We start from the raw sequence: 26,676 nt of genomic DNA, 5'->3' as shown, positions 1-26,676 counted from the left end.
CTGGGAAGGGTCCAGGATTCTGTTTTCTTCGAGGTATCAGGTTAGCTGTCTGTTAATGGTTTTCTCGATGTTCCTTGGCCGGGAAGGGGAGCAGAGAGATGGGCCGGAAGTTCTTGAGGTCCCTTGGGTCTGCCTTAGGTTTTTAGGTCTCTCTTCTCAATGCGCATGGGCATTGAGCAGAGCGAGACTATAGGGACTTAAACAGACTTTACCCAACTGGCGATTTGGTGCTGTGCCCGTGCGCTTTAATCGCCATCTGTTCCCCAGCAGCTCTTCCCGCTCCGCCCCACAAGCTTCCCCCAGCGTGGGTTCTGCCTCAGCCGCACTCCTCCCACACCTTCGAAGTGAAGCTTAGCTTCACTTCCAAGGCCCCTGCTGCTTCACACCCTCATAGCCACTCTCCCCGCTCCGCCCCCTCCCCTGCCCGCCGTGTCGCATCTCTCCTCCCCCCTCCCCAACACTGCATGTCCGAGGCTGGGAAAAAGCTGTTGGTGAGTTGTCCCTCTGCTGTCGGTGGGAATGCAGTTTATAAATGCGGCGGCGCTTCCAGTGTACATTTTAGACTTTGCACTCAGCGATTACCGTTCTCCTAGACCTGCCAGATATTATTCCCTTTTTCATTGTATTCCAGTAACTATTTGCCATAGACTGCCAGTGTACCTTGTGAAATTCTTTTGAAACTACATGTTTCACACCCTCATCGCCGCTCTCCCCGCTCCGCCCCCTCCCCTGCCCGCCGTGTCGCATTTCTCCTTCCCCCTCCCCAACACTGCATGTCTGAGGCTGGGAAAAAGCTGGTGGTGAGTTGTCCCTCTGCTGTCGGTGGGAATGCAGTTTTTAAATACGGCGGCACTTCCAGTGTACATTTCAGACTTTGCACTCGGCCACCGTTCTCCTAGACCTGCCGGATATTATTCCCTTTTTCATTGTACTCCAGTAACTATTTGCCATAGTCTGCCAGTGTACCTTGTGAAATTCTTTTGAAACTACATGTTTATATTGGTGTCCGGAAATGCCCCTCCGCCTTCTTTGTTTCTTCTAGTCTGGTGCTGTTGCTTTGAAAGACGCCAAGCAAACCACGTGATAGCTGATTTCAAAAGAGTTATTTTTTTGAATAGTCGTAGAAGCTCTCTAGACATATTTGTTATACCGGTTTTGCAACAGGTGTGGAAGTTTACTTGAGCCAACAGCGCTTGGAATGCTAGGGCCGTTCGCTTTTTATCTTCTGTAGTACCCTCCTGAGGGATGTGGGGAGCATAGCAGACACAAGTCTACGCCTTTGCTTTCTATTCTCATATTACCCGGAACCGACTATTTTATTTATTTCAAGTTTGCCTCACACATTTCGTTGTCTCCTGGAGAAACAATGTTGTATGCTGTATCTGCTGTGCAGAGCCGCTCGTACACCAATGTGATTAGTCAGACACTCCCAATTTTTATTTGCATTTAATAGATTTCTTAAGAAAAATCATTATCGTTAGTTGAAGCAATCTACACTACGTAATTATCTGAGCCGCCCAGGGTATTAAACTGCACTCGTTTTTAATATAGCACTTTTTGAAAAGTTCTTCCAGTTTCGTACTTGTGCTAGTGAGAGCTATAGTTCACTACAAGCAATCTCAATGGTAAGGTTTTTATCTGAATAAGATAAATTAAAGGATGACGTTACCCTACCAGGATACCAATTCCTTGGATGAAATAGATTTCTGCAGCAGATGGACGAATTATCTGCCCTTCCTTCCCCGTAATATTGGAAAGTGATTTTCCTGAGCATGTACATAAATAGACTTTGGAATCTACTTCCTACTCTGCCTTAGTCCTCCACACCTGCCAGCGAAGCTGTGCCCACCTAGTGCAAAGAGGATAAGGAGACTCTGAGGTCTGTGAAGTCTAATGGTGTGATTGGCTGTGAAGAAATTACATCCGCAGTATCCATCCCAATTGAAGTTTGAGGTGGGGTTTGAGGTCACTGTTAGCACACCATTGCAGTGTTGCTTTGTTTAATAGACTTTTCAAATAAACTAAATTCAATGGTGGCTGGCAGCGAGGGGCAAAACAAGGGTGTCCTGGGTTTGTGAAAGTGTGCCAAAGGGATTCTGACACCTTATCCCTCCAGGTGGGCTACTGCACATACTTAACATTGGGATCGGCATTTGCAACAGAGATATATATATTTTTTTACACGTGTCCGGGGTCTGGCATCTATCCACTTTGCCTCAACTCAAGCTGCAGTTACCTTTTTGCCTCCAGACTCGGCCTGGATACAGTATACCCACTAGCATAAGGTCTATTTGTATTTTGTGCACCTCGTGAGACACGGCAGGGGCAGTCTGTGTCCTGTGTGCAGTGCCTAGTTGCCACCTGTGCTGTCAGTCAGAATGTACAGTGCAGCTGCGACCCAGCGCTAGGGAGTAACCTTATTTTGGCACGATTCTGTTTCGACCAAATACAACTCCAGGTGAGCTCCGCACTTCGTTCTTGTGCCACGTGTTTAATCCACCCCTTCCCCGCCACCCGCCCCGCTCAACGCCTTGATACCCTCACGGGTGAGTAGTCACGCTTCGAAGAACCCTGATTGAGTGAGTGATTGAAGCGTTAATCACAGTGTATACAGCAGCTCTGTGGTTTGCAGCAGGGCTCTTAACCTCATTGTGGACTCCACTGAATCACTACTGGAAGCGGGAGGGACACAACCAAAGCAATTTCCACGTTTTGTATCTCAAAACAATGCGCACAAATACAGAAACAATTATATAGTAAACAAATAATCCAATTATGAAATATTGTATTTAATTAATTAATTACAAAATATGCAAAAGATCGAAATGATTATTTTAGTGGGAAGGTAGGTTGGAGCTGTTGAAAATGTGGAGTCAAGTGGTTGAAAGCATGCATCGCTTTAACAGCAGTCTTCTGCCTTTTTTGCTTCTACAGCCCCTCACCCTCACACACCCTCTCACCCTCACACCATCTCACCCTCACTCACCCTCACACCATCTCACCCTCACTCACCCTCACAACCTCAATCCATCACCCTCACACCTCACACCTCCTCACCCTCATCCCCCTCACCCGCACACACCCTCACCCACCCTCACCCTCACTCATCCTCACCCCCTCATCCTCACACACCCTCACCCCCCTCACAACCCTCTCACCCTCACTCAGCCTCAAACCCTCACCCTCACACACCCTCACACACCCTCACCCCCTCACCCTCGCACCCTCTCACCATCACCCCCCCTCACCATCACACACCCTTATCCTCATCCCCTCACCCTCACACACCCTCAGTCACCCTCACACCCTCACCCTCACACCCCCTAACCCTCACCCTCACCCCCTCACACACCCTCACACACCCTCACTCACCCTCACACACCCTCACCCTCACCCTCACACCCCCTCACTCACCCTCACCCTCACACCCTCACACACCCACTCACCCTCACCCTCACCCCCACCCTCACACCCCTCACCCTCACACCACTCAGTGCTACATCACATATTGTGTTACAATAGGTGTCACATTTGCGAAAGATAAAACTGTTGGCATTGTAAAGAACAAAGCTATTAATTTCGCTATTTTCAAAACAAGCACATAAATAAAAAATGTGTCCTTTACAATACCAATAGCTCAAACTTTCCTAATGCGAGACCTATTGCATTGCTGTGCTTCTCTCCCCTGCTGCACTCTCCTGCTCTCTAGAGATGTGGCCTAACGACCAGAGCTGCCATCTAAGTCACATAAATACAAAACATGTTGCATTCCAAATGCTATAGGTGTCACATTCGCGAAAGTTATAACTATTGGCGTTGTAAATGACAAAGCTATCAATTTAGCTATTTTAAAAACCAACAAATAAATAAAATATTTGTCATTTACAAGACCAATAGCTCCAACTCTTCTAATGCGAGACCTATTGCATTTCCAATGCTTGTTTGAGTAGGGCGTTGATCTCGGCGTGTTTCCAGATCTCTGGGTAGGTTGCGGTCTCGAGAGAGACATTGATGACGTTGCGCAGCTGGGATGCGATGGAGCTGCCTGCACTGTTGAAGACGTGGTGCAGGAATGGATCTGACGGAGAGTCGGAGTGAATTGTGCTCATGGTCTTGATGGTGTCATCGATGCTCACACTGGCCCAGGCTAGCAGGGGGTCATGGTCGATGGTGTGTGGAAAGTCTGTTGTGTTGCTGTCAGTTGGGGCTGTCTGGGTGTTGAAGCTGTTGTGGATGTCTGCTATTTTGCGGTGGAAGAAGGTGGCGAGGAAGTTGCACAGGGCTTGCGACGGCAGGATGTCGTTGGTGTTGAAGCTGGGGTTGGAGAGTTCCTTCACGATGTTGAAGAGCTACTTGCTACTGTGTGCATTGTTGTTGAGGCGGTCTTTGAAGGAGGTCCTCTTGGCCACCCTGATGAGGTGGTGGTGGTTGCGGATGGCGTCCTTGTGTGCTGCGTGGCTGTCCGGAGTTTGTTCACTGTGCCATTTCTTCTCTAGTTTCCGACAGGCTTGCTTGGAGGCTAGGAGTTCTGGGGTGAACCAGCTGGCCCTCTTGCTGGTGTCTCTGTGGGGGGGTTTCTTCAGCGGTGCGAGGGTGTTTGCACATTCCTCAATCCAGCCTCTGAGGCTGTGGGCAGCGTAGTCGGTGTTGGTGGGTTCGGTGGGTGGGCTGAGAGCAAGGTTTGCGAGTAGTTGGTCTTCAGAGATTTTGCTCCAGCTGCGGCGGGGTATCTGTTGGGTGTGGTTGTGTGTGGTGGTATTCTGGAAGAGGAAATGGATGCAGCTGTGGTCGGTCCAGAGGAGTTTGGTGGTGTGGCTGACAGAGACGTGTGGGCTTGAGGAGAAGACGGGGTAGAGCGTGTGGCCGGCGGAGTGGGTGGGCATTGTGACGAGTTGCTTCACTCCGAGGTTGGCGAGGTTATCGATCAGGGTTGTGGAGTTGTTGTCATTGTTGTTCTTAGGGTGAAAGTTCAGGTGTCCGAGGAGGATGTAGTCGGTTAAGGTCGGGGCGTGCGTGCTGATCAAGTCGGCGATGGAGTTGCTGAACTGGGGGCGTGGTCCAGGGGGGTTGGTTGACAAGGGTGCCTCTGAGGGTGGAGTTAGGGTCTGTGTGGATCTGGAAATGCATGTGTTTGGCAGTGCTGAGCAAGTTGTTGGTGCTAGTCGAGACCCTGATGCTCTTCTTGTGGACGATGGTGATTCCTCCTCTAACTCCGTTGGTGCAGTCTCTGCGTGTGATCTTGTAGCCATCTGGGAAGGCTATGGTGATGTCGGGTGCGGAGGAGTCGTTAAACCAAATCTCAGGAAGGAGACGTCCGGGAATGTTGTGTCGAACAGGTCCCAGAGTTCGACGGCATGCTTGCGTGTGGAGCGAGTGTTCAATAGTATGCATCAGAGGTGGTTGGGGTCTTTCTTGGCGGGTGGTTCGTTGGCTCTGAGGCTGGTGTAGCTGCAGTTCCAGCAGGTGAAGGGGCCGTGTGTGCGTTTCGGGGCGGCCTTGAAGCAGGTGTGGCTCCGTCTGGAGTTGAGAGTGTGCACAGTGCTGGCGTCGTAGTGGCAGCGATCGCCGTGGCGGGTGCGTGGTTCAGGGGTTCTGGCTCTGGGCATGGTCCAGACACGGACGGGCTTGATTAGGTGCGCTTTCGGTGCGCCAGTGGCGCAACCGCACAGCAGCCGGCATATATGGAGAGGTGGGAGGGAGGAGCAGCTTAGAGGTGGGAGGCGGGGGCAGCGAATGGGTAGTGGGCTGTCAGGGGGGAGGCCGCAGGGGACACAGCGGCGAGGGCGGTGAGGGACAACAAAGGTAACAGAAGGAAAAAGAGGCACAAAATCGAGGAAACATCCTCAAACATCTGCATGCATCCGGTGATGTCTGAAAGAAGAGTATTGGTTCATTACCAATCAATCGTAGCTTAATGGGATGGATAAGGGAATATTGCAGGCTCAGTGCTTGCGACTGTTTCTTGATCTCAACTAAGTTACCATTTTGGTGCTGGACCTCCCTGATGTAATTCTGGTAAATGTTGACTGCATTTCCATCTATGACCCAGAATATTTTATTCCAGGCTATCTGTAGGATTAGGTCTATGTAGCTAACATTGAACGGTCTAGCCACTATGGGCATGGGTGTAGGGGTGGGCGGAAAATCCGTTCCGCTCGCGGATTTTGCGGATTTTCGGGAAATCCGCAATCCGCGAGATTTGCGAATCTCCCGCAAAATCCGCAAATCCGCGAGCAGCGGATTTTGCTCGCACTGTTCGCGTGAGTTCGCGCCCCGCGAATAAGTGCAAAATTGCAGAAATACGATCTTAGCAAAACTGAAAGTAACTACTTACCAGGTTCAAAAGTTCAGGCTCATCATTAGTAGCCATTTCCTGTAGTGCTTCCTGAGGGGCCCCTCCAGAGTTCAGTTGCCAGTTGAAACTATTATGTGACCCTGCTCTGAACCTCAGAATAGTTACACATATGCCACAAAGGTCCTGAATTACAGCTAAGGGAGACAAGCAGGAGCCAGGCTGGAAGTTAAAATCCATTAATCAGCCCCTAATTCATTATTGTCAGTTGGGGCAGGGCAGGTGTTGTAACTAATTTTGCAACAATGAAAGCACTTAGCAAGTGCAAAAGATCACTAATCAGGGCGCACTAAGGAAGCAGGTGCCAGCTAAAAAAATATTCTGTGACACATTAATCAGCCCCAAATTAATTCAGGTCACTTGAGGCAGGGAAGGTGTGCTTTGCTTTGCCGAAAATAATGTACACTGGACAACCGGAGGGTGTGGTGATGAAACAGAGGGTGGCATGGGTGGGCCAGAGGGTGGCATGAGTAGTCAGAGAGTGGCAGTGGTGACAGAGAGTGGCAGTGATGAAGAAGAGTGTCCCAAACAGGCTGGACACGTAGAAATAACAAGTTCGCGAAACTTGCGACCCGACAGGTAAGTTCGCAATTTGCGAAAGTGTACAAAACCCTCGCGAACTGGCAGAAACACGGGCGAACACAAAAAAAAAGAAATCCGCAAATTTGCGGGAATTCGCAGATTTTGCGGATTGCGAATCCGCAAATCCGCAAAATTCGCGAACGCGAGATCCGCAAAATTCGCTCATGCCTACATGGGTGCCATCTAAGGCTTAGGATGGCAGGCCAGCCTCTCTCAATTGAAAATAATATCAGGATTTTACCTTGTAGCACCTCTGTGCCAAACCACTAATCTGTATACATTTCCATATTTGGGCTGTCAGCCCATTCAGGCACGCTAACTATCCTGATTTTGTTCTGCCTCAAGTACCCCTCAGTGTCCTCGGCTCTGAAATTCATTATCTCTTTCTATAGGACCTTTCTTTCCACTGTTGGTTGTTGCAAGAGTGGATTTGTTGTTCTCAATCCTGTCCACTAACTTGCAGTGAACAGCTATCAACAACCCAAAGTTTACTGCCACTGAGTGAATTTTACTTTGCATTGTGGATTTAGAGCCAAGAATAGCTTGCAAGATCTTTTCAAATTTCAACTCACCATGGCTTGTGGATTCAGAACACTGGAGAGAAGGGTTTAGCAGCTCCATATTGATCTTAGCCTGGAGCACCCACAAGTATTTGTCCCAGAACGTCTGTCTTTAACAGCTTTTTTACTTTTTTATTTACACTTTTTTAATAGTATAGCATATTACAGTATGGCAAAGTACAGAATTGTAAAGTATAGTATAGTGTAGTATAGTATAGTATAGTATAGGATCGGATAGGATAGGATAGTTTAGTATTATAGCATTTATAGTTTTCCTTGCTCCTCTCTGTTATGCCTTTCTTCCATAGTCTTTTTTATCATTCCTTTCTCCCATATGTTGGTACATTCCTGCTTGCTGTTTTGTTCTCCCACAATCTGCCTTTTTGCTGAATACCTCAAGTTTGTCACAGAGTTGACCTTGCCTTGTCCCTTTTAGTAACTGCAGTTGGTTGACTTCCCCCTATTTATTTTGTCCCTGTTCTTTCAGGATGTGGGAGGCCACGGACCCCAACAAAAAGTGTGCCTTAACTTCGTTCTTTTGAAGATGAGAAAAATAAGCCAAATTCGACGACGGACCTACTGTCTGCGAAGTAGAGTCAAAAGGATAAAGCGGAGGGCACGTAGTTCTGATTCATCAAGGTACAGCTGATGACTCATCTTGGATGTGATGTGTCTACTATTTTCCTAATTTTTTTAATGAAGCAAAGTCCCAATATATTTAAAACTAGTTTTACTGCCTCTTTTTAAATCAAGAAAGACACAGTAAATCTAATGTTAAGTTCACGGCTTCTCCTTCAATGAAATGTATTCTCCCTAGTTTCAGTGACTCTGAGAAGAAAGAAAAAGTAACTGTTTCTGAATACAGGTCTAACACCACCATTTTAAAAAAAACTGTGTAAGTGCTTTTAAGTACCACAAGAAGGGCGTGCAAAATTCCACGTGTCCTTAAACATGGCCCTCTTCCTCGTGGAGTGGGAGCCCACGAAAAAATATAATGTAATATTGTTATTGTTACTAAAAATCCTCCTCTTGTTGATGATTGCAGGGTCCCAGAAATATGATTTTTATTCCACACTAAAGCATCTATGCCAATCAGGAGTAGCTAGAAGTTGCTACTCCTGGCTTGTCCCTTTTGCTACCTATGGTACTGGCTCTGCTAGCAAACCCCAACTGATAATAAATCAGATATGTGGATGTTTCCGGTCTGACAATTGGTACTCCCATTATCAGATAGCTCAAAACTACGATCATCAGACATCCAGGCATTTTTACAATCATGTACCTAGGTATTCACACTACTTGTAACTGTGTATCTATTTCTTTGGGGTGTTCCAGGTCAGAGGATAACAGTTTTAGCAATTGAGGTTGTGTACAACTGTTATCCGGGACTACAATGCTCTTACACTTGTCACTTACAATCTAGGAAGCTCAAGTACACAAAGCTTAATCAAGGAGGGTAAAGCGACAGCCACTCAAAATAGAGTACCACAGGTAGTAACATGCAGCGTTTTACTCATTATAATGATAATGTACACATAAAACTACGATGTACAGTGAAAACCAAAAGGTGTTTAACACCTTTTGTGCGTGAGTACCAAAAGGTTATATAGGCCCTAATCAATCAGCAGTTGAAAACAAGTTAGTATTGAGCCCTGCAATGCTCTGTAAACAGTAAATGAGAGAATCTTTCGTTTCACTGAGAGGAAAAAGCACATGGGACTTTCAAGAAATGTACCGATGCTGGACCAGCACATCTACATAAGGTCATGCATAGGCTGTGGGTTGCAGCAGCATGCTCACCCAGATTAGACTAGCTACTCCTCAGTAAGTTAGGTTCAGTCATCAGATAGGATAAAACGTCTTGAAAGGCCACCAGCATTCCTATGCAACATTTGTAACATGTGATCAATAGTGAAGTCCAACAATAGCAGGAGCATGACCTCACAAGTACAATGTGTTTTTCCTCCATCATTGATTTCTGCCACCTGAGGAGTTTGTGATCAATCTAGACCACAAACTTGGTCCCAGACAAGTTAGATCTGACTCTCCCAATGGTTCACTTGATAACATAGCACTCTATCTCATTAACAGTCCGGTTCTGGTGCAGAGAGAGCAGTATGTGGCTCATAAAACGCTGTGAATGAACTGTCAGGGGATCAACTTTGGTCACATAGTTGGCCACGCATTTTTGGAAGCAACTATCAAGGCCTAGCCAAGGAAAGTGTTTATCTTGTCAGGTCAATGGGAAGCTCAAAGCCATTCACTATTTGGAGACACTGACATATGACAAAAAAAATCACTGCTTTTGCTTCACTTGAGAGATGATATTAGGAAGATGCATCGCTCAGAGTTTGCGCTTGGGAATGCATAAATTCAACTTATAGGAGTTTGTTTCACATTTTGCGCCAGCCATGAATGCAATCAGAGATTGTTTTGTCAGTTCGTAGCAGTTTAATCCATATTTTCTCAACCCCCTCTGCCATTTTTACCCACATCTGTATCAGAGGGCCTCTGTGTTGTATTGAGTGTGTGGAAATGTTTATTCCACCTGTGGAATTGGAGAAATTTAGTAATTCTGCATTACTCTTGCAATACACAATTACTAATGTATTCCGCCACTCCACCGGAGGAATCAATTAATCATCACTAATTGTAATCACTTCTGTAGCCTACTAGTTATTACTTTTGTGCTTTAGGCTCCATTTGGTAGCGCATCGGCTAGTTTTGAGGTTTCTTTTCCAGGGAAGTTTTACTTGTTTTACATTTTGGCAACACTGGACTTTCGCAGTGATTCGATTTCGAAGGTGGCAATGTAATGACGAAGGTCTGGTTGTTGGAGGCAGGGGAGGTACTGCTGAAAATAAATTCTTGAGGCTGGCCCTTAAACGACCTCAAAGCACCCCCTTGATTATCAACCAAGACCTAGGCATCCGGTCTATCCTCTCTCTGGTGTGACTTAAGCCCCTACTTTACTGGTTGTGCATCTGGTCCACTCTTGAGCTCATACAATACAGCGATTTACTGGGAAGGCAAAAGAGGGGGGTAACAAAGCCATGCCTCTCCTATGTAAAACAAGCCCTGTATTCCTTAGGCCCGACTGAGCTCTGGCTAGATATACCTGCCATTACACGACTTACCACTAAAAAACTGAACTTGCTGTATTGGGAGCATGAGGAGATGAAGTTGATCAACCAAAAAGATCTGGGGAGCTACAGCGAGTACTTCCTCGGGCTTAAACCCTTTCTTGCCTTTGAGGCCTGTATTGGTGCGATCAATCCATCCTTCAAAAAAGCCCTTTACCTAGGGTTCAGACTAGATACGCTGCCCATAGCTTCACTTACAGCCAAATGATAAGTCGCCCGGGGATAAAAAATTCTTCCTGGTCTGCAAGGGGTGTGATGAAACTGACCATCACTTGTTATTTTTCTGCCCATTTTATCTAAAGCAGGGCAAACATTAGATAGCCTCACTTTGCCGTCTATTAGAAGTTTGCCAGTATAGCGTTACGCTAAGAATTTTTAGGGCTGACAGTTCTCCCTCCTATCATCTTCTCAATTGCCAAGTTCCTAGAGAGCATCTGACCAATTCAGCGTACAGTTACTCAGCCTCTACCCCTCACAGGCTGAGAGTAATGTCTACTTAGATGTCGACATCCCCGGATCAAGTTTGTTAGAAAATTAACGACTTCAGCTAAGGCTTAGCCTAGCACTCTTGCCCCCAGATTCATCATGCTCCTCTTTTGCGAGTCCTTAATAGCGATTATTAAGGAATCGCTATTAAAGACTAGCAAAACGAGATGCATGTAGAAATCACAAAATTTATAGCGATTACTACATCTTCCTTATTTGCGATTCGCTAATTGCTAATTGCTAATTGCAAATAAGGAATGACTCCCCATTCATTCCTTTGGGCCAAAGGCCCATAGGAATGAATGGGGAGTCAATCCTTATTTGCGATTAGCAATAAGCGAATCGCAAATAAGGAAGCAGCACCCCTGAAATGGTGATTTACACTGGTGTTGCGCACACACATGTCCAAAGGACATGTGTGTGTGTAACATCCAACTTAGAAAAATGCACTAAAGTGCATTTTTCTAAGTTTTCGCTTTTTACCACGAAGTCGGTAAATAGCCGCCAAAAATTGCGAATTCGCAACTCTAAAATGGTTCATGAATTTCATGTACGGAATCTCAAATAGAGATTCCTTAAATGCAATTCTTTGCAATTTAGCGATTTCAGATTTTGCGATTATTGCATTTGGGATGATGAATCCCAAATGCAATGAAAGTGCTCGCAAAGGGCCAGATTTGCAGAATCTGGCCCTTTGCGAGCCGATTTCACCTTCATGAATCTGGCTGTTGGAGTTGATTGCCCTAGGCCATATCTAAAACACCATGGGCTATATGTATCAAGCCGTTTGGGATTCGCAAATGCCGGAATTCGCAGAATTCCGGCGTTTGCGAATCGCAATTGGTCTTTTTGCATGTTTTGGCATGTAACAAAAATTCGCAAAATAAGGAATCGCAAAAATTCGCGATTCCTTATTTTGCTTAAGCATTTAAGGAATGGCAATTTTGCAATTCCTTAAATGCTATGTATGTAGCATTTTGGAATAGCGAATTTAGGTTAAAAAATCGCAAATTACCCCCAACTTGAAGTTGGTGGTAATTTGCCAATTCTTTTAAAAATGCACAATTTGGCATTTGTGAAGGTGGCATGTGACGCACAAACATGCCCATATGGCATGTATGTGCGCCATATGCACAAACATGTAAATTTCAGGGGTGCAGCAGGGTGTCCTTGAGACACCCCTGCACCCTTGAAATTGTTCTCAATTTGCGATTCGCAAATTGCGAATCGCAAATTGAGATTTATTTCTCAATCATTCCTATGGGCCTCCTGGCCCATAGGAATGCATTGGAAATTATTCCTTAATCGCAAATTCGCAAATAAGGAAGATTAAGAAATCGCAAAAAAATAGCGATTTTCTACATATATCCCATTTTGCGATTTCTAAATAGCGATTCCTTAAAAATCACTATTTAGAAATCACAAAAGGGTATGTTGATACATCTACCCCCATATAGTAGGTAATGTGTGAAATCCACACGCCATTTTAACTTTGCAATCATTTTTAAATACGTATTAAAAGTAACATTTTAATCTACGGAATTATTCATTTTCACAGAAATTGCTACATCGGTTTTAGTGATTTTACTGTGTACTTTAATAAGCTTGTTTAAACACTGTATTAACTCCGAGTTCGTGCATTGCATATTGATTTGCGACTTTTATGGTCTTTGACCAAAATAAAGCTTTTCAAACAAAAAGTATAAAGTGAGCCTCTGGATTCCGGATGTGAAGGGCCCCCACTATTCACACAAACAGCGATTGAGTGTGCATAAGATGTGCAGATGGAAGAGTGTATCTGTTTCTCTACCGTAAGGCTAGTTCAACCTACTTCTGTTAGGGTAAGTTTGTTTCCAGAATTAACGCTATGGCAGTGTGGTGCATAATATGCAGGCCTAGCACCTCAGATCATGCAAGTCTTATATATTATTACAGGAAACCTGTGAAAAAACATATTGAGGGAAAGCCCACACATTTCTGCCAGGTCATGGTCCGCAGTACCCTCCCGCCCAGCCAAATCTCTTCACGAAAACTCAACCATCAAAAACAACTGCAAAGATAGAAGCCATGAATTCTTCCCAACCAAGCAAGATAAAACCATTTCGGGACCTCTATAACTCAATTTCCAAACCTCCTCCATTCAACAGCCATTGTAGCATACAGCAAGAGTGTGATTTTGTGCTAGGGTGCAACATCTACTCTGTGCCACTCGTTGTAGTTCAATAAGTGCATCAGTAAATACATTTTTAAGGATATCATACACCACGATCTCTGCAATTTGTTGCCCTTTAATGTCTTCAGTTCAGGGTGCACTTTTATTTAGCATTCAGTGTGCTATCAGTATAAACCTCAATGCTTACAGAGAGTGCTCCAGCGATGTGTCTTTGTGTCTGTCAACTGCTTTGCTCCAGTGCCAGCTATGCGCTAGGGCCCATGCGCCTCATTTCTCTATAGCTGCGCCACCATGACTAGCTAGTCCCAAGCTAGCTCTTGGTTGGGGAAAATTGTGCCTACTGGTCTTTGATAATTTTCGCTTGGCCAGGTACAGGAGCATGTATATCAAGCCATTTTTCCTGAGCCTTCTCTTAACTGACTCAAGGGATTTTCTCTGCTGTTGGACAAGTCAAGTATAATCTTAGTAAATCTAGATTGGTGTTCCTTTGAAATGTGGAACATTAATATGCAGACACACCACAAGATAGCACCTCTGTCCTGAAAATTCTGGAAGCAAGTTATAACTGTTCAACGAGAGGACCTTGGCAAGGTTGCCAGCACTCCATGTGGATACACTACTGAGAAATAATTGAACAAACCTTTAGGTTTGAGAACATTTAATATCCAATCCTTTTGAAAGATCTCCATCAACAGGCCTTCCGTTCTCTATGGAGTTACTTGAAAGAGCTCATTATTACTTAAAGGCCATCTTTCTACCTCCTCAACTCACTCCTGGAAAATTCTTGTTGAGTCTTTATTGTTATTACTATTGCTTGCCTCTCTTGCATATTCATCTAGAGCATGGAGACTGTGTCTACCATGGTCTTGGTTCTGTCCAAGGGGTTTCAAGGATTTGTCTGCAGTAATCTCCTTTCTACTGTCATTGAGTCTATTTTGTTTTCCATGACCTGATATGAGTCTGTAGTAGCTTGCATTAGGTCTGATGATGACAGCTCCAGGTTCCCACCCCAGTTCTCCATCGAGGGCGGAGACTGTTCTGTCTGTTCATCTTCTGCCATTGCGAACTGCACTAGCTTGCTGCTTGGTACAGCCAAGTTTGGTTTAGCTTTCACCATATTAGAAGCAAGGGAAGGAATATTGTGCTACTATTACAGAGTCAAGTAGTCAAGTCAAGAGTTCTTTATTCGATGATTAAAAATTACCATAAAAGCACATATATATACAATTAATTAAAATCCAAATAAATCATTATCAGAACCCTGCTTGTAATACAATCTAATTTTCAAAAAAGAGAGAAAAGACAATATAGATACATTGGAGGTCTTATCAATCGTTCCCCCCCCTCTAGGTACCCTCAGTCGGACCGCCACTTCAATGAAATTCATAATACAGCATAATGTAAAAGGGTCACTCGCTTGTTGTAAATAAATTATAGCAGCTCTAGCATATTTCAATTTAGCTTGTTTTAAAATATCTTCCAAGAATCTGCACCTGGGCATTGAGTAAAAAGAACACAATAATACAAAATAAATGGAGCCCTGCGGGGACCTATTGTCGTAACCGCAGGTTCCCTTCTGCTCAATTGTAGTTAAAAACCCTGACTGGGACGCTAATAAATAAGGTAATAAATTGAGCCTAAAACGACACATTAAAAACCCGTCCTGGGCATTGTACATAAAGTATAAGTATGGCTCCATTCCCTCGGTACATTTGACAAGACTATGGGCACTCACAGTTTTTTTGGGCCCTTCGACCTCAGCTCTATGTTTTATTTTCGGGGCTAAAAAGGCTCTCTTTACGATCACTTTATCCTGAGGTACAATTACTACCGGGTCGACAAAGAGATTCTTATAACCCAGAGTTTCTAGGGTGGCCTTTACATAGTTGAGCCATGGGATGCTCATACATTTATCTCTTCCCAGGCAATCACTTAGAATTTCCCTACTTAGGGACGCCTCAGGATTTGTCCACATTTTCAGCCAGGCTAGGATGGGTCTGAGCTTCACCAAATCTTCAAGTTATGGCCTCCCTAATTCCCTGTGTGCTATACCAGCATGGGTACTTTGTGGGACTTTCAAAATAGATCGTAGATATTTATTTTCTTCCCGCTGAATTTGCGTAATGTTAGCAAAGCCCCACACCTCTGCCCCATAAATGAATTTAGAGCAGCACATAGAGCCATAATGGTTCATCACCTGTTCGGGGCACCATCTATCTACCCTCCGCCCATAGCTTGCAATAGCACCATTAGTGGCAATCATAAGCATCGCGCCCTTCCTGCTAATTTACCTGCAGCCGCCATAGCCTCCGGCGTGCGCGCAGGCTCCTCCCCCTTTGCAGGCCACGCCCCCTTACCTCCGTCTACTTAAACCGCTGATAAACAGCGGCAACGTGATTAACTGGTCCCAGGTCTGAGGCGGAAGCCGGGCACTGGTGGTACTCTGCTGACATTTTTACTAAAATTTGTACTTTTAACCTAACTGTGTTTTCGTCTGATGTCACCTTATGATTGCTTGTAACACAAGCACAACGTAGCGCTCAGCTGTTCACTTGGGCTGCATCGCGCCCCTCCTGCTAATTTACCTGCAGCCGCCATAGCCTCCGGCGTGCGCGCAGGCTCCGCCCCCTTTGCAGGCCACGCCCCCGCCTTCCAACATAAATGTGTATACAGAGGACGCGCAGCGGACGAGCGCAGCGGGAGCGCCGTCTGCGCGCCAAAGGCGCGCCAAAGGCGAGCCCGTCTGCGCCCGTCCGCGACAAGACCGCGACAGGCGCAGGACACTCTGCCCAACATACCCCTCGCATCTCCTATCACCCAAACGACCTCCGCCTGCTACAAGTCCCCAAGCACTGTCCTGCTATACTTGACCCAACATCTATATTAGGCCCAGTCAGTTGCAAATTCTGCCAATGGTCCACTGAACTCTACTCTGCTGCCCCCGCAGCCTACACTCCACTTGCCCCTTCACCTCTCTTTAAAGGTGGTCTGATCAACGCACGATCTATGTGCAGGCACAACCAAGATTTACACGATCTGATCTTGGAGTCCGACTTCGACTGCCTCATGATTACCGAGACATGGCTAACAACAGATAGCAACCCCGATATTGCTGTTGCTCTCCCCCCGGGCTACTCCCTTTTCAGGGCTGACAGAGCCAAGGGCCGAGGCGGAGGTGTGGCAATCATCATTAAAGACTCCTTCCCCTGTCACACTTTCAGCCTAGAGCCTCTAAAAAAGACCGAAGGACTAGGTTTCTCTATTAAACTGAGTGAGCACACCTCATTCTCAGGTGGACTTATTTATCGCCCGCCTGGGAACGCATCTGAGTTTCTTGACTCACTGCACGACTCTTTAGGCCTACTCTCACTTAGATATCCTTACTTCACCCTCCTCGGCGACTTTAACCTCCATTTAGAATCGAAAACAGCCACCCATACCATTAACTTTACACAAACTCTCGAGATGTTTAACTTTAGGCAACTCGTTTCTTCACCCACCCATTCCCTTGGTCATACCCTCGATGGTGTCTGCACAAATTCCCCCCTTCTGATCACCCTACCCCCCCTACCTCAGATCTGGTCTGACCACTTCCTGATTCCATTTCACATTCCAAGAGAAAACGTATCCAGGCGTAACAAAGCTGTTTCAAATCTGGATAATTACATCAATTGGAAAAAGATCCAGGACAACTTCACCCTCAATCCAACAATGCAAACTCAAGCCCCCATCCTTTCCGGCAACGTCGAGACCGACGTTGACCTCTTCCACAACTGGATCACCCAAGAAATCAAATCCAGAATTCCGCCCTCGCGCCCCCGCACCTCCCGAGGCAAAACCAAAATCAATGCCCCCTGGTTCACTCCAGATCTTACAAATGCGCATCTGCTATGCAAAAAGGCAGAAAGAAAATGGCGGGCGACCTATGATGTTACTAACCGCACCTCCTACATCGCGACTAGGAAAAACTACCTCTCAAAAATCAAACTTGCTAAAAAAAACTATTATGTCAATGCAATAAACAATGCAGGCCAAAAACAGAAGGCCCTGTTCACGATTGTCAAATCATTTACGCATCCTAAAGCACTTCAGCCTGAAATCCCCCCTTCCCAGAAGTTCTGTGATCAAATCTCTGACTATTTCGAGGAAAAAATTACCTCTATCCAAAGCACTTTCCCTCCCCCCACCATCTCCACAGCGCCCTTTTCATTAGCCCCCCCAGACTGCACGTTCAGCTGCTTTCCATCTATCACCTTGGAGCAGTCGAAAAAAGCTATCCTGGCTTGCAGATCTGGTGCCCCATCAGACCCCTGCCCCCCCAAGATCCTTCACCAATTAATTGATGAGGTTAACCCTATCATTAACCACTTGATCAACTCCTCGCTCAGGTCAGGGACTGTACCCAGCCACTGGAAAAAGGGCATTGTTAAGCCCCTTATGAAGAAGGCCAACAAACCCCCGACGGAACTCACCAATCTCCGCCCTATTTCGTTGCTCCCGGCTTTGGGAAAAATTACGGAACACCTGGTACACTGCGAGCTGAAACGCTACCTGGATGAGCACAACCTTCTTCACCCACAACAATCAGGTTTCCGCTCGAAACATTCGACAGAAACTGCCCTCATCGAACTTTCAGACACCATAAAAACTCTACAAGACCAGAGAAAAAACTCCATCCTAATCCTACTCGACCTCACTGCGGCGTTTGACACCGTCTCCCACACCATCCTCATAGATAGACTCAGGGACATTGGTATCACCGACTCCGCCCTTTCCTGGATTACGTCTTTCCTGTCTGGCCGTTCCCAATCCATCACTCTGGGTCCTTTTCACTCCAAAGACAAACTCGTCCCTTCAGGTGTCCCACAGGGATCTATCCTAAGCCCTCTCCTCTTTAATATATATCTCATTCCCCTCCTGAATCTGATAGAATCATTCGGCATACCTGTCACCTCGTATGCCGATGACACACAACTCATTGTACCCCTGGACAAACTATCCACCAAAGCTGAACTCAACCTGAAACTCTGCTTGACCGAAGTATTCTCCTGGATGACAAATAACCACTTGAAATGTAATTCAAGTAAAACGGAGATCCTCCCGATTGGCACCAATAATACCTTCTGTCCAGCACTTTGGTGGCCTGATGACTCTGCTGCTCCCCCCCAGACAGTGTCATCAGCTAGGAACCTTGGTGTAATCTTCGACTCCGAACTTTCCTTCGATCAGCATGCCAGAACCGTCGCTGGCAAATGCTTTGGAACCATTAGATCCTTGAGGAAATTCTTCGACTTTCTTCCCATCGATGCCAGAAAGACGGTGGCAGTCGCACTTATTATCTCGCGACTGGATTATTGCAACGGCTTGCTCGCAGGAGCTAAGAAGAGCACCATCCTTAAACTGCAGAGCGTACTTCACACAGCCGCCCGTCTAGTCCTAGGTCTCCCCCGCAGGTCCTCTATTTCTGCAGCTCTCCGTTCGCTTCACTGGCTCCCTCTCCACAAAAGGATCCTTTTCAAAATCCTGATCCTGGCTTTTCGTGCCTACAATGAGACAGGCCCCAAATACCTTACAAGACGTTTTCCCCACTACTTGCCCAGCCGTCACCTTCGTTCAAGTGATGACAATCTTATCATTCCTCCTAAATACAACCTGAAAACGAAAGGTGCAAAAACCGTTAGTTTCCTTGCTACCAAAGCGTGGAACAAACTCCCCAAAACCCTCAGACATCAAACCCAGGAAAAACCCTTCAGAAAGCTCCTGAAAACATGGATTTTCAAACTCCCGGATGAACATTCTAAGGCTTCCATCTAATTCCCTTCCATCTAAACTCCTCCTGGACCAGCTTTCTCTCACCCATTAGCGCCAAGATGCTCCCTTCGGAGCGAACGCCGCGCTCTACAAATACCCCACAAATATCAAATATCAAATTTACAACAACCCTCCTCCACCAAGGAATTCAATTTTAAAGACCCATTGAATAGTAAGCCTAAGTAGGAGAATGTTTTAACACTTTCTATTTTGTGGCTTCCTATCGTGAAAGTGGATTTGGTGCAAGGTTTATTGCCTGCCAAAAGCACGTATGACTTGCCCAGGTTGATGGACAGTTCTAAAGAATCCATAAATTTAACAAATCCGTCAATTAAAGTCTGTAGACTCTTTGGCCTACGCGCGAGCAGGACCGCGTCATCCGCGTAACGTAAAACAGGGATGTGACGAGACCCTACTCTTGGACAATCTGTCTTTAAATTTAACAAAAACTGCTCTAAATTATTTATATAAAGTGAGAATAAAAAAGGGGAGAGAATACAGCCTTGCCGTACGCCGCTTCTACATGGGAATGATTCTGTCAACCCACCCTCCATATTGTACCGTACTTTAGCTGAGGTGTCGCTGTGAAGCTCCCTTAAAATGTTAATTAGGCCAACGTCAATCCCCATAAGAGTCATCATAGCCCAGAGCTTATCCCTATTCACATGGTCGAAAGTGGCTGACAAATCCATGAACCCCATATAGATGGCTTCATTGCTGGCCTTGGTGTATTTGGCAGTCAACATGTAGAGGTTCAGGCATTGGTCACTAGTAGACCTCCCTTTCCTAAAGCTGTACTGAGTGTCCGAGATGGTGTTATTTTCCTCGGTCCACTCAGACAGACAATTAAGGATGCCCCGAACCCAAAAGTTTAGCAGACACATCAATCAGTTAAATCGGGCGATAGCACTGGGGGTTGTCCCTATTGCCCTTTTAAAAAATAGGGACGATTATGGCCGTTGATCATGAAGGCGGCAAACCACAACTAATAGCTGCATTTATGATTCTAGTCATTATAGGGGCCCACAGCTCCACACAACTCAGGAACAAATCAGGCGGGAACCCATCTGGGTCCGGGGCTTTATTTTTTGTCAGACCCTCAATTCCGGCAGTAATTTACTCAATGGAAAAAACTACAGGCTGACCCTGCTGCATCGTCCCTACCTTCTCTTAAATCGTTCCTGCTTCGTGGTTGTACAGCCCCTTAAAATGAGTGACCCTCTGTTCCGGAAAAATATTTGTCCCTATTTCCGGGGCATTGTCATCCTGAAAGCTTGGTCTATTATTATTTCTCCAGAATTCAGACGTGTCCCTTTTTTCTGCTACCTCTCTTAAGTCTGCCCATGCTTCCCCCTGTAGGACTAGTTTCCTCCTCTTGGTCTTGCTCTTATATTTTTGTCTACACATTACTACCTGTTGGGGGTCCCTAGGCCCAGTTTTGAGGCTACATTTAAGCTCCCTTAGAGCATGGGAGCAATCGCGGTCAAATCATCTTGGTTGACAGATTTTCCTCATAGGAGCCTTTGTTTCTAGCAACCCATCTATCAAGCTAGCAATCTGCCCAAATGCCAAGAGTAACGGAGAACCTTCTACTGACATATCTAAACAATCCTCGAAAGTGGATTTCCCAGTATCCATCAAGGTTTTGTAGAAGGTTTCCCCATCTATTTTAGACCACCTCAACCATCTACCCTGGTCCGTTACCTTCTCAATGGTTGTACCAGGCTGTCTCCACTTGGACCGAGCCAAGTAGAGAAACTCCAGTACTAGGGGATTATGGTCACTGAAAGAGCTCCATTCTATCCCTACACTAGCAATTCTGTTTAAGACTAGAAGCTAGAATATAGTCAATAAATGAGGAGCACCCTCTGCCATTAAATGTCGGTGGTAAACTACCATCCCTCTCCACAACCATCATGTTAATGGTGTGCTCTAGATCATGGTTATGTAGGAGTTTACAAAAGGCCAGACCTTCGAGCGTGTGGTCGAAATGCGGCCCGTTCTCCACGGGGCAATGTGACCATTCCGCGTCTATTGGAACTAAAGCCGGGCATAGGTGGCAGTTGAAAACTCCCATAACGAGAATAGTAGGGGCATAAGCCCCCTTCCTAACTGTGGTTTCTTGGCTCAATCTATCGTCCAGTTCCCGTGTAAATGTATTATAATCTTCACTAGCCCCATTATTGTAAACATTAAACATGGTCAACCTTAATCCTTTGACCCTAAACCGTACTGCTTGTAGGGCATGCGAGCACCAGTCCGTATTGGACCAAGTGCCCTGGAGGTTCAAATCTACGTATATAGACAGTCTACCCGACAGTCTACTGGCTCTACCTGATCGTGATTTCTGTGCCGGGACAAAAAAAACATTTGTACCCCTGGATGTGAAAGGGGCTATTGTCGACCACCCATGTCTCCTGGAGGCTGATTATCTGGTACCTGCTGATGTATTGACGCCACTCATAGTTGTTTAAATTTGGATGCCAAACCAGCTATATTCCAGGAGATAACTCTTACTACTTCCGCTGCTTCCCCTGCTTCCCCTGTTCCACTAATAGTCCGTTTTCCAACAGAGGTTCCGGCATGCCCTGAATCCGACCCTCTATCCCCTATGGATTGTTCAGTAGCTCTGGTCCTTGTCTCTATTATGTCTGGGCCCCTGCCCCCAGTGGGGATAGTTAAGTGTGCCGGTGGACCTTGCAACCCAATGTCCACTGGTAAACACACTCTATTTACATCAACTAGACACACCCTTCCCTGAGCCCTAGTGTTATCATCCTCGAGTCAGTCATTAATGTCCAATGAACTCAGGACCTCATATCTGTTACTTGATGTGACTAAGTCAATATGGCGAACTGCTTGAGGACTGGGTTGTCCCTTACCAGTAGCTCCAATGTTATAGGGGGGTAAAAAAACATCAGCGGCACTACATTTACATAGTCGTGGTGAATTCTAGCTGATCCCGCCTGCCTCAAAATGTCATCAACCAATCTGGGGGAGCTAAAACTCACCACAATGCAATCACCCTGCATACTTTTCTTGGACTTACCCACCCATGGTACCCTTCTCACCATCTTAAAGTTATTATGCAAGTGTTCACCCAGCACGGTTTTAGTGGTCAGAAAATGAAGGGCTTTATTTTTTAACGTGGTCCAATCTTCTTCACGACCATCCTGGGTTTTTGGAACATTTGCTAGAATTACTGAATATGGGCATTCCTCCTAGGGGAGGTGCAGCGAGAAAACTTTTTTGGAGGGTTGTGCCAGTGGACTTAATCTCCCTACAGGGGCCCGAGGCCCTTGTTTAACTCCCTCCCTAACTCCCAGAGTTGGAGATATCGTAGTAGGTACTACAACTTGGGCTGTATCTTGAGGTAGAGGGTTCATCATAGAATCTACCAAGCCGTTTACTCTAGTTGTAATTGTACTCAAAGGATGAGCAACTGGTGGATCATTCCAGAGTATTGGACTTTTATGGACTGGGAAGTGTTTTTCGATGGCATTTAATCTACCGTCTATCAGCTCGAGTTTGGCCATTAATGGAGAGGTGAAAGACCTAAGCCGTTCGTCCATGAGCCTCATAAACTCAGTCATATTACACCCCTGGTTAGCCCCTACTTCTTGCACAGTCTGCTAATTTCTTCCTGGGACTCTACCTTCAGTGGCCTTAGGTAGAACATTATCTTGCTGACCACCCAGCCCAGATGAGGAATTTGTATTCCTAGGTTGTTTAGCATGTTGCCGGCTTCCTTTGGGAGCATTGCTAGCCTTTCTCTTGGCCGTTACGGTTTTAGCGTTACTCGCCGGCATAGCCCGATGTTGCCTAGTGCGTGTTACCGGGGGCGAAGGAGGTAAACTAATAACAGGAGATGGAACCGAAGTGATGGATAAACTGCCGTCTAGAACTGACCCGTTGGTAACCTGCGGGAGATGTATGGGAACAGATGAAACAGCAGGACAATCCAACATCTCTGGAATTAGTGTGGGAGGAACAGTGTGACAAGATGGGTCCAGGGACCACCTCCTTTCTACAAGTTCAATTTCCTTGACCAGAGCAGTTTTGGCTAGTTTGAGAAAGACTTCTAAAGTCCCGACCCCATCAACCCCAGAACACACTTTAGGGTTAACTTTAGCCATAACAATACAGTAAAACCCGCCTGAACCTAGGTTAACAAGACTCTTAACCCAAGTGTGTCAATACGGTTGGCCTAGTATAACAATGTCACAATGTCTCGCACCTTACTTGTTGTCTCTAATACTGGCCAACCATTGATGTAAGAGTAAGAGGGGTGGCCCGCCCGGCCTCCTCTGGCCCCGGACGGCCACAGACGGCCCCGCCCTTGTCCCGGGCTTCTCCCGGCGCGCTCCCTGGAGCGTCCCGCGGGACGAGGTTCCAAGGGAGCCTTTATACGCCTCCTGGCACTTCCATGTGATGTCCGCTGCTGCTGGGAGGTGTAGTCCAGGGAGTAGGAGGGGCCCGGCGGACCCAAGCCCGGACGGAGGAACAAGCAGAGCAAAGTACGGCCCTCAGGTGCTGCCACAGGGATTCGGGGCTCGGTGGAGTCAAGCCCGGCCAAGAAGATGTGGCAGAGCAATGCCTGGCCCTCAGGAACGAGTACAAACAACAGGTGAGCTTCCCCACCACCAGCCGCTCTGTCACAGATTTCCCCTTGTAGCGACATTTCCAAAATTTACGTTTCCAGGAAGTGCTGTACAGCGTTCCGAGTCCAGAACTGCAAGTGCATACTTGAAAACAAGTAGGCTTTGTCCCATAAGCCCTCTCTTCTGTCAGTATTACACAGGGCTACCCAGCCTTCCATCCCAGTCTCTACAGAGGTCTCCAAGTCTTCAACACTCCAGATCAAGGGCCATGGGGCCAACATCCGCAGCGTGCCCTCCCAGAAGGCAAGCTTCATGCCCCAGTAGCACCACACAGCCTCTGTTGATTAAGCACCATATATCCAGCACTATGACAGCTCATGGGGATGTCTGTTCAAGCAGCCCCCACAGCACAACCTCCTCAAAGAACCAAGCCTTGGGACACAGTAGTCAGCTTTTTTTCCCAAAATTTCAATTTGATGCATTTTCTGCTGATGTATGAATTTTTTAATTAACTGCAGCTTCTTAATGAGATATACACTATCATGATTTTATCAAAACATGAATGAAGTTTAATGATGATGATGTTGATGAGAGTTGCCATCCTATGTCTCCCCACCTGCTATTCACATCTCCTCCACTTTGAGTGTGACAGACAAATGTCTAAAGCCAGGCCGCCCCACAATGCGGTGCTCACCCACTGCCGTGTCTGATTCAGGACTTTCCACGTTGCACCATTAATATAGGCACATGAAGTGCAGCAATTCCCAGGGCAACAGCTATCAGTCCACAGCCCCACTTCACTTCTTTTCTCTTCAGTGCTCCGGAGCACCCCAACATACAGCCAGTAGCTGGGGCAGGCGATCAGGGGGCTGCTGCGTTAAGGCTTCAGTCCATGCAACGTTGTAGTCACTAGGCATCTGGCACGGGACAGCAACAGCCTTATGCCCCCCGTCCGCCCCTCTCCCACACTGTTTTGAACAGACTGGCAGTCTTCTAGGCTCTTAGCTGCGCACAACATTAGGCCCCAGGCCCAGCCAGGCTTTCAATACATTTTCTCATAGGCAGCAGGGCTCTGCATTGTCAGGGTGTGCTGCATTGTTCCCGAGGACCCTACTGTCACATTGGCGAAAGTAGGGCCCGCAGTCATAGAGAGAAAACTAATAATAAAGAAGCAGCAAGTGCTGAGTCCTTCACCAAGCAGTAACTCCTAATGTTAGCCTATATGCCATATTAAAGAGATAATGGTGTCTTGCCTATCTTTCCTTTGTGTTCCTGCGACCCATTCCTCTTGACCTTCACCCCATCCTGGGAACAAAGAAAATCGTAGCAGACATTCTTATCAGGATTCTGACCATGCTACTCGTAACTCTTATCCCATGTTGCTTAGAGTTATGAGGACCCTGCTGCTTCTGGACATTCCTTTTCACAAACCCATGTCTCAGTTATGACACCAAGTAGATTGAGTTCTCTATTTATGATCAGACATGCATTGCCTTCTTTGGGCTGGAAACCCCTTTCTGAGCTCCTTAGCCACAAAAAGATGGTGTAAATGACACTCAGCTGCCTGATAAACCGGCCCCCACAGTGAAGAAAGAGGATAGTCACCACCTTGTCCTAATAATGTTCTGTTGACTGACACCCTTTTTAGCAATATTAAACTGAAATAAAGTGGCAGGTTAAAATGAGACAGGAAACAAGAAAATTCAAACCGAAGTAAGTTCACTGATCATCTGTAATACTCTGTCCCGGAATACAGATTAAACACAAGACAGTCAGAAAGAAAATTACAGTTTGATTAATGATGACAACTGAAAATAGCACAAATATGCAGTAATTTGTAGTCATAAAAACATAGTTCAAATATTTTGTGGACAAAGTTAAAATCCTCATTAAGGTGCAACTATGCAGTGAGACAGAGTTCTTAGCATGAACACAGGGCCTCATAGGATACATTCGATGGATCATTTTAGTTTAATACAATAATCCCCTGTGTTTTTCTGCGAGAGTTATGAGAAGGATTATTTTAGCACTGCGTACAATGTTCATAATTATAACTGACATTTTCCCATGTAGTGTAGTTCCTAGTTTCCCACTAGGCCCTGCGCATTGGAATAACATAAACAGTAGTATCGACGTGGAACTGCGGATATTCCAGGCCTCCACTGACTATGCTAAACTTAATTGGGTTGTGTTACCAACTAGCTCAGAGGTCACTGGAAACTTTCTTCTCTGCATAGGAAGTGATCAGCTTCCTTGGCACAGACAAGAAGGGATTCAGTTTTCCAACAACCGTGCAACATGACAACTTTGCTCCTCAGATCAAGAGTCAATCTCTAGGGTCGTGTGAAACAATAGACATGTATTTCACTCAGTCAGTCTAGTGCAGTTTACTTTCACGAGATGTAGAGAATAGAGAGACGGGCGTTTGTCAATAAAGGGTTAACATTTATTGAACAGTCTTTCTTCTCGTACAAGAGAAATGTATTGCCACAATTGCAATATTTGTTATTATAAAAAGTACGTACAGTAAGATAAGTATTGCGAAATAGAACTGTAAAAGCATTGATATGGTTTCTTAGCCATACAATGGTTTAAAAGTAATAAAACATATATACAGTCATATATACATTAGGCTAACATACTCAACTGGTGCTTCTAACTAAACCTACCCCAGTGTGCCTGACCTAAGCCTAACACGTGAAAAGGGGAGTAAGTAAGTAGCTTTAAGTTAAGTTGGTTTTGCCAAGGTTTGTTTCAAGACTTCTCGTCTAAGGGTTTAGTCAACACCATACCTCTGAATAGAATGATGGAGGATTGGTATCTCCTTCAGGGGTCTCTCTCGATATCCCAGTCACCCGCGAGGGTAAACCGGAAGCGCCGGGACTGGATTTCTCTGCACGAGAAAGGCAGCGGCTTCTTCTTCAGCGCGTCGAGGAAGGAGGGGGGACAGCGTCCGCGGGCAGCTGGA

Source organism: Lissotriton vulgaris, chromosome 8 (genome assembly GCF_964263255.1).
Source record: "Lissotriton vulgaris chromosome 8, aLisVul1.2, whole genome shotgun sequence".
NCBI classification, from domain to species: domain Eukaryota; kingdom Metazoa; phylum Chordata; class Amphibia; order Caudata; family Salamandridae; genus Lissotriton; species Lissotriton vulgaris.
This window is presented reverse-complemented; position numbering follows the sequence as displayed.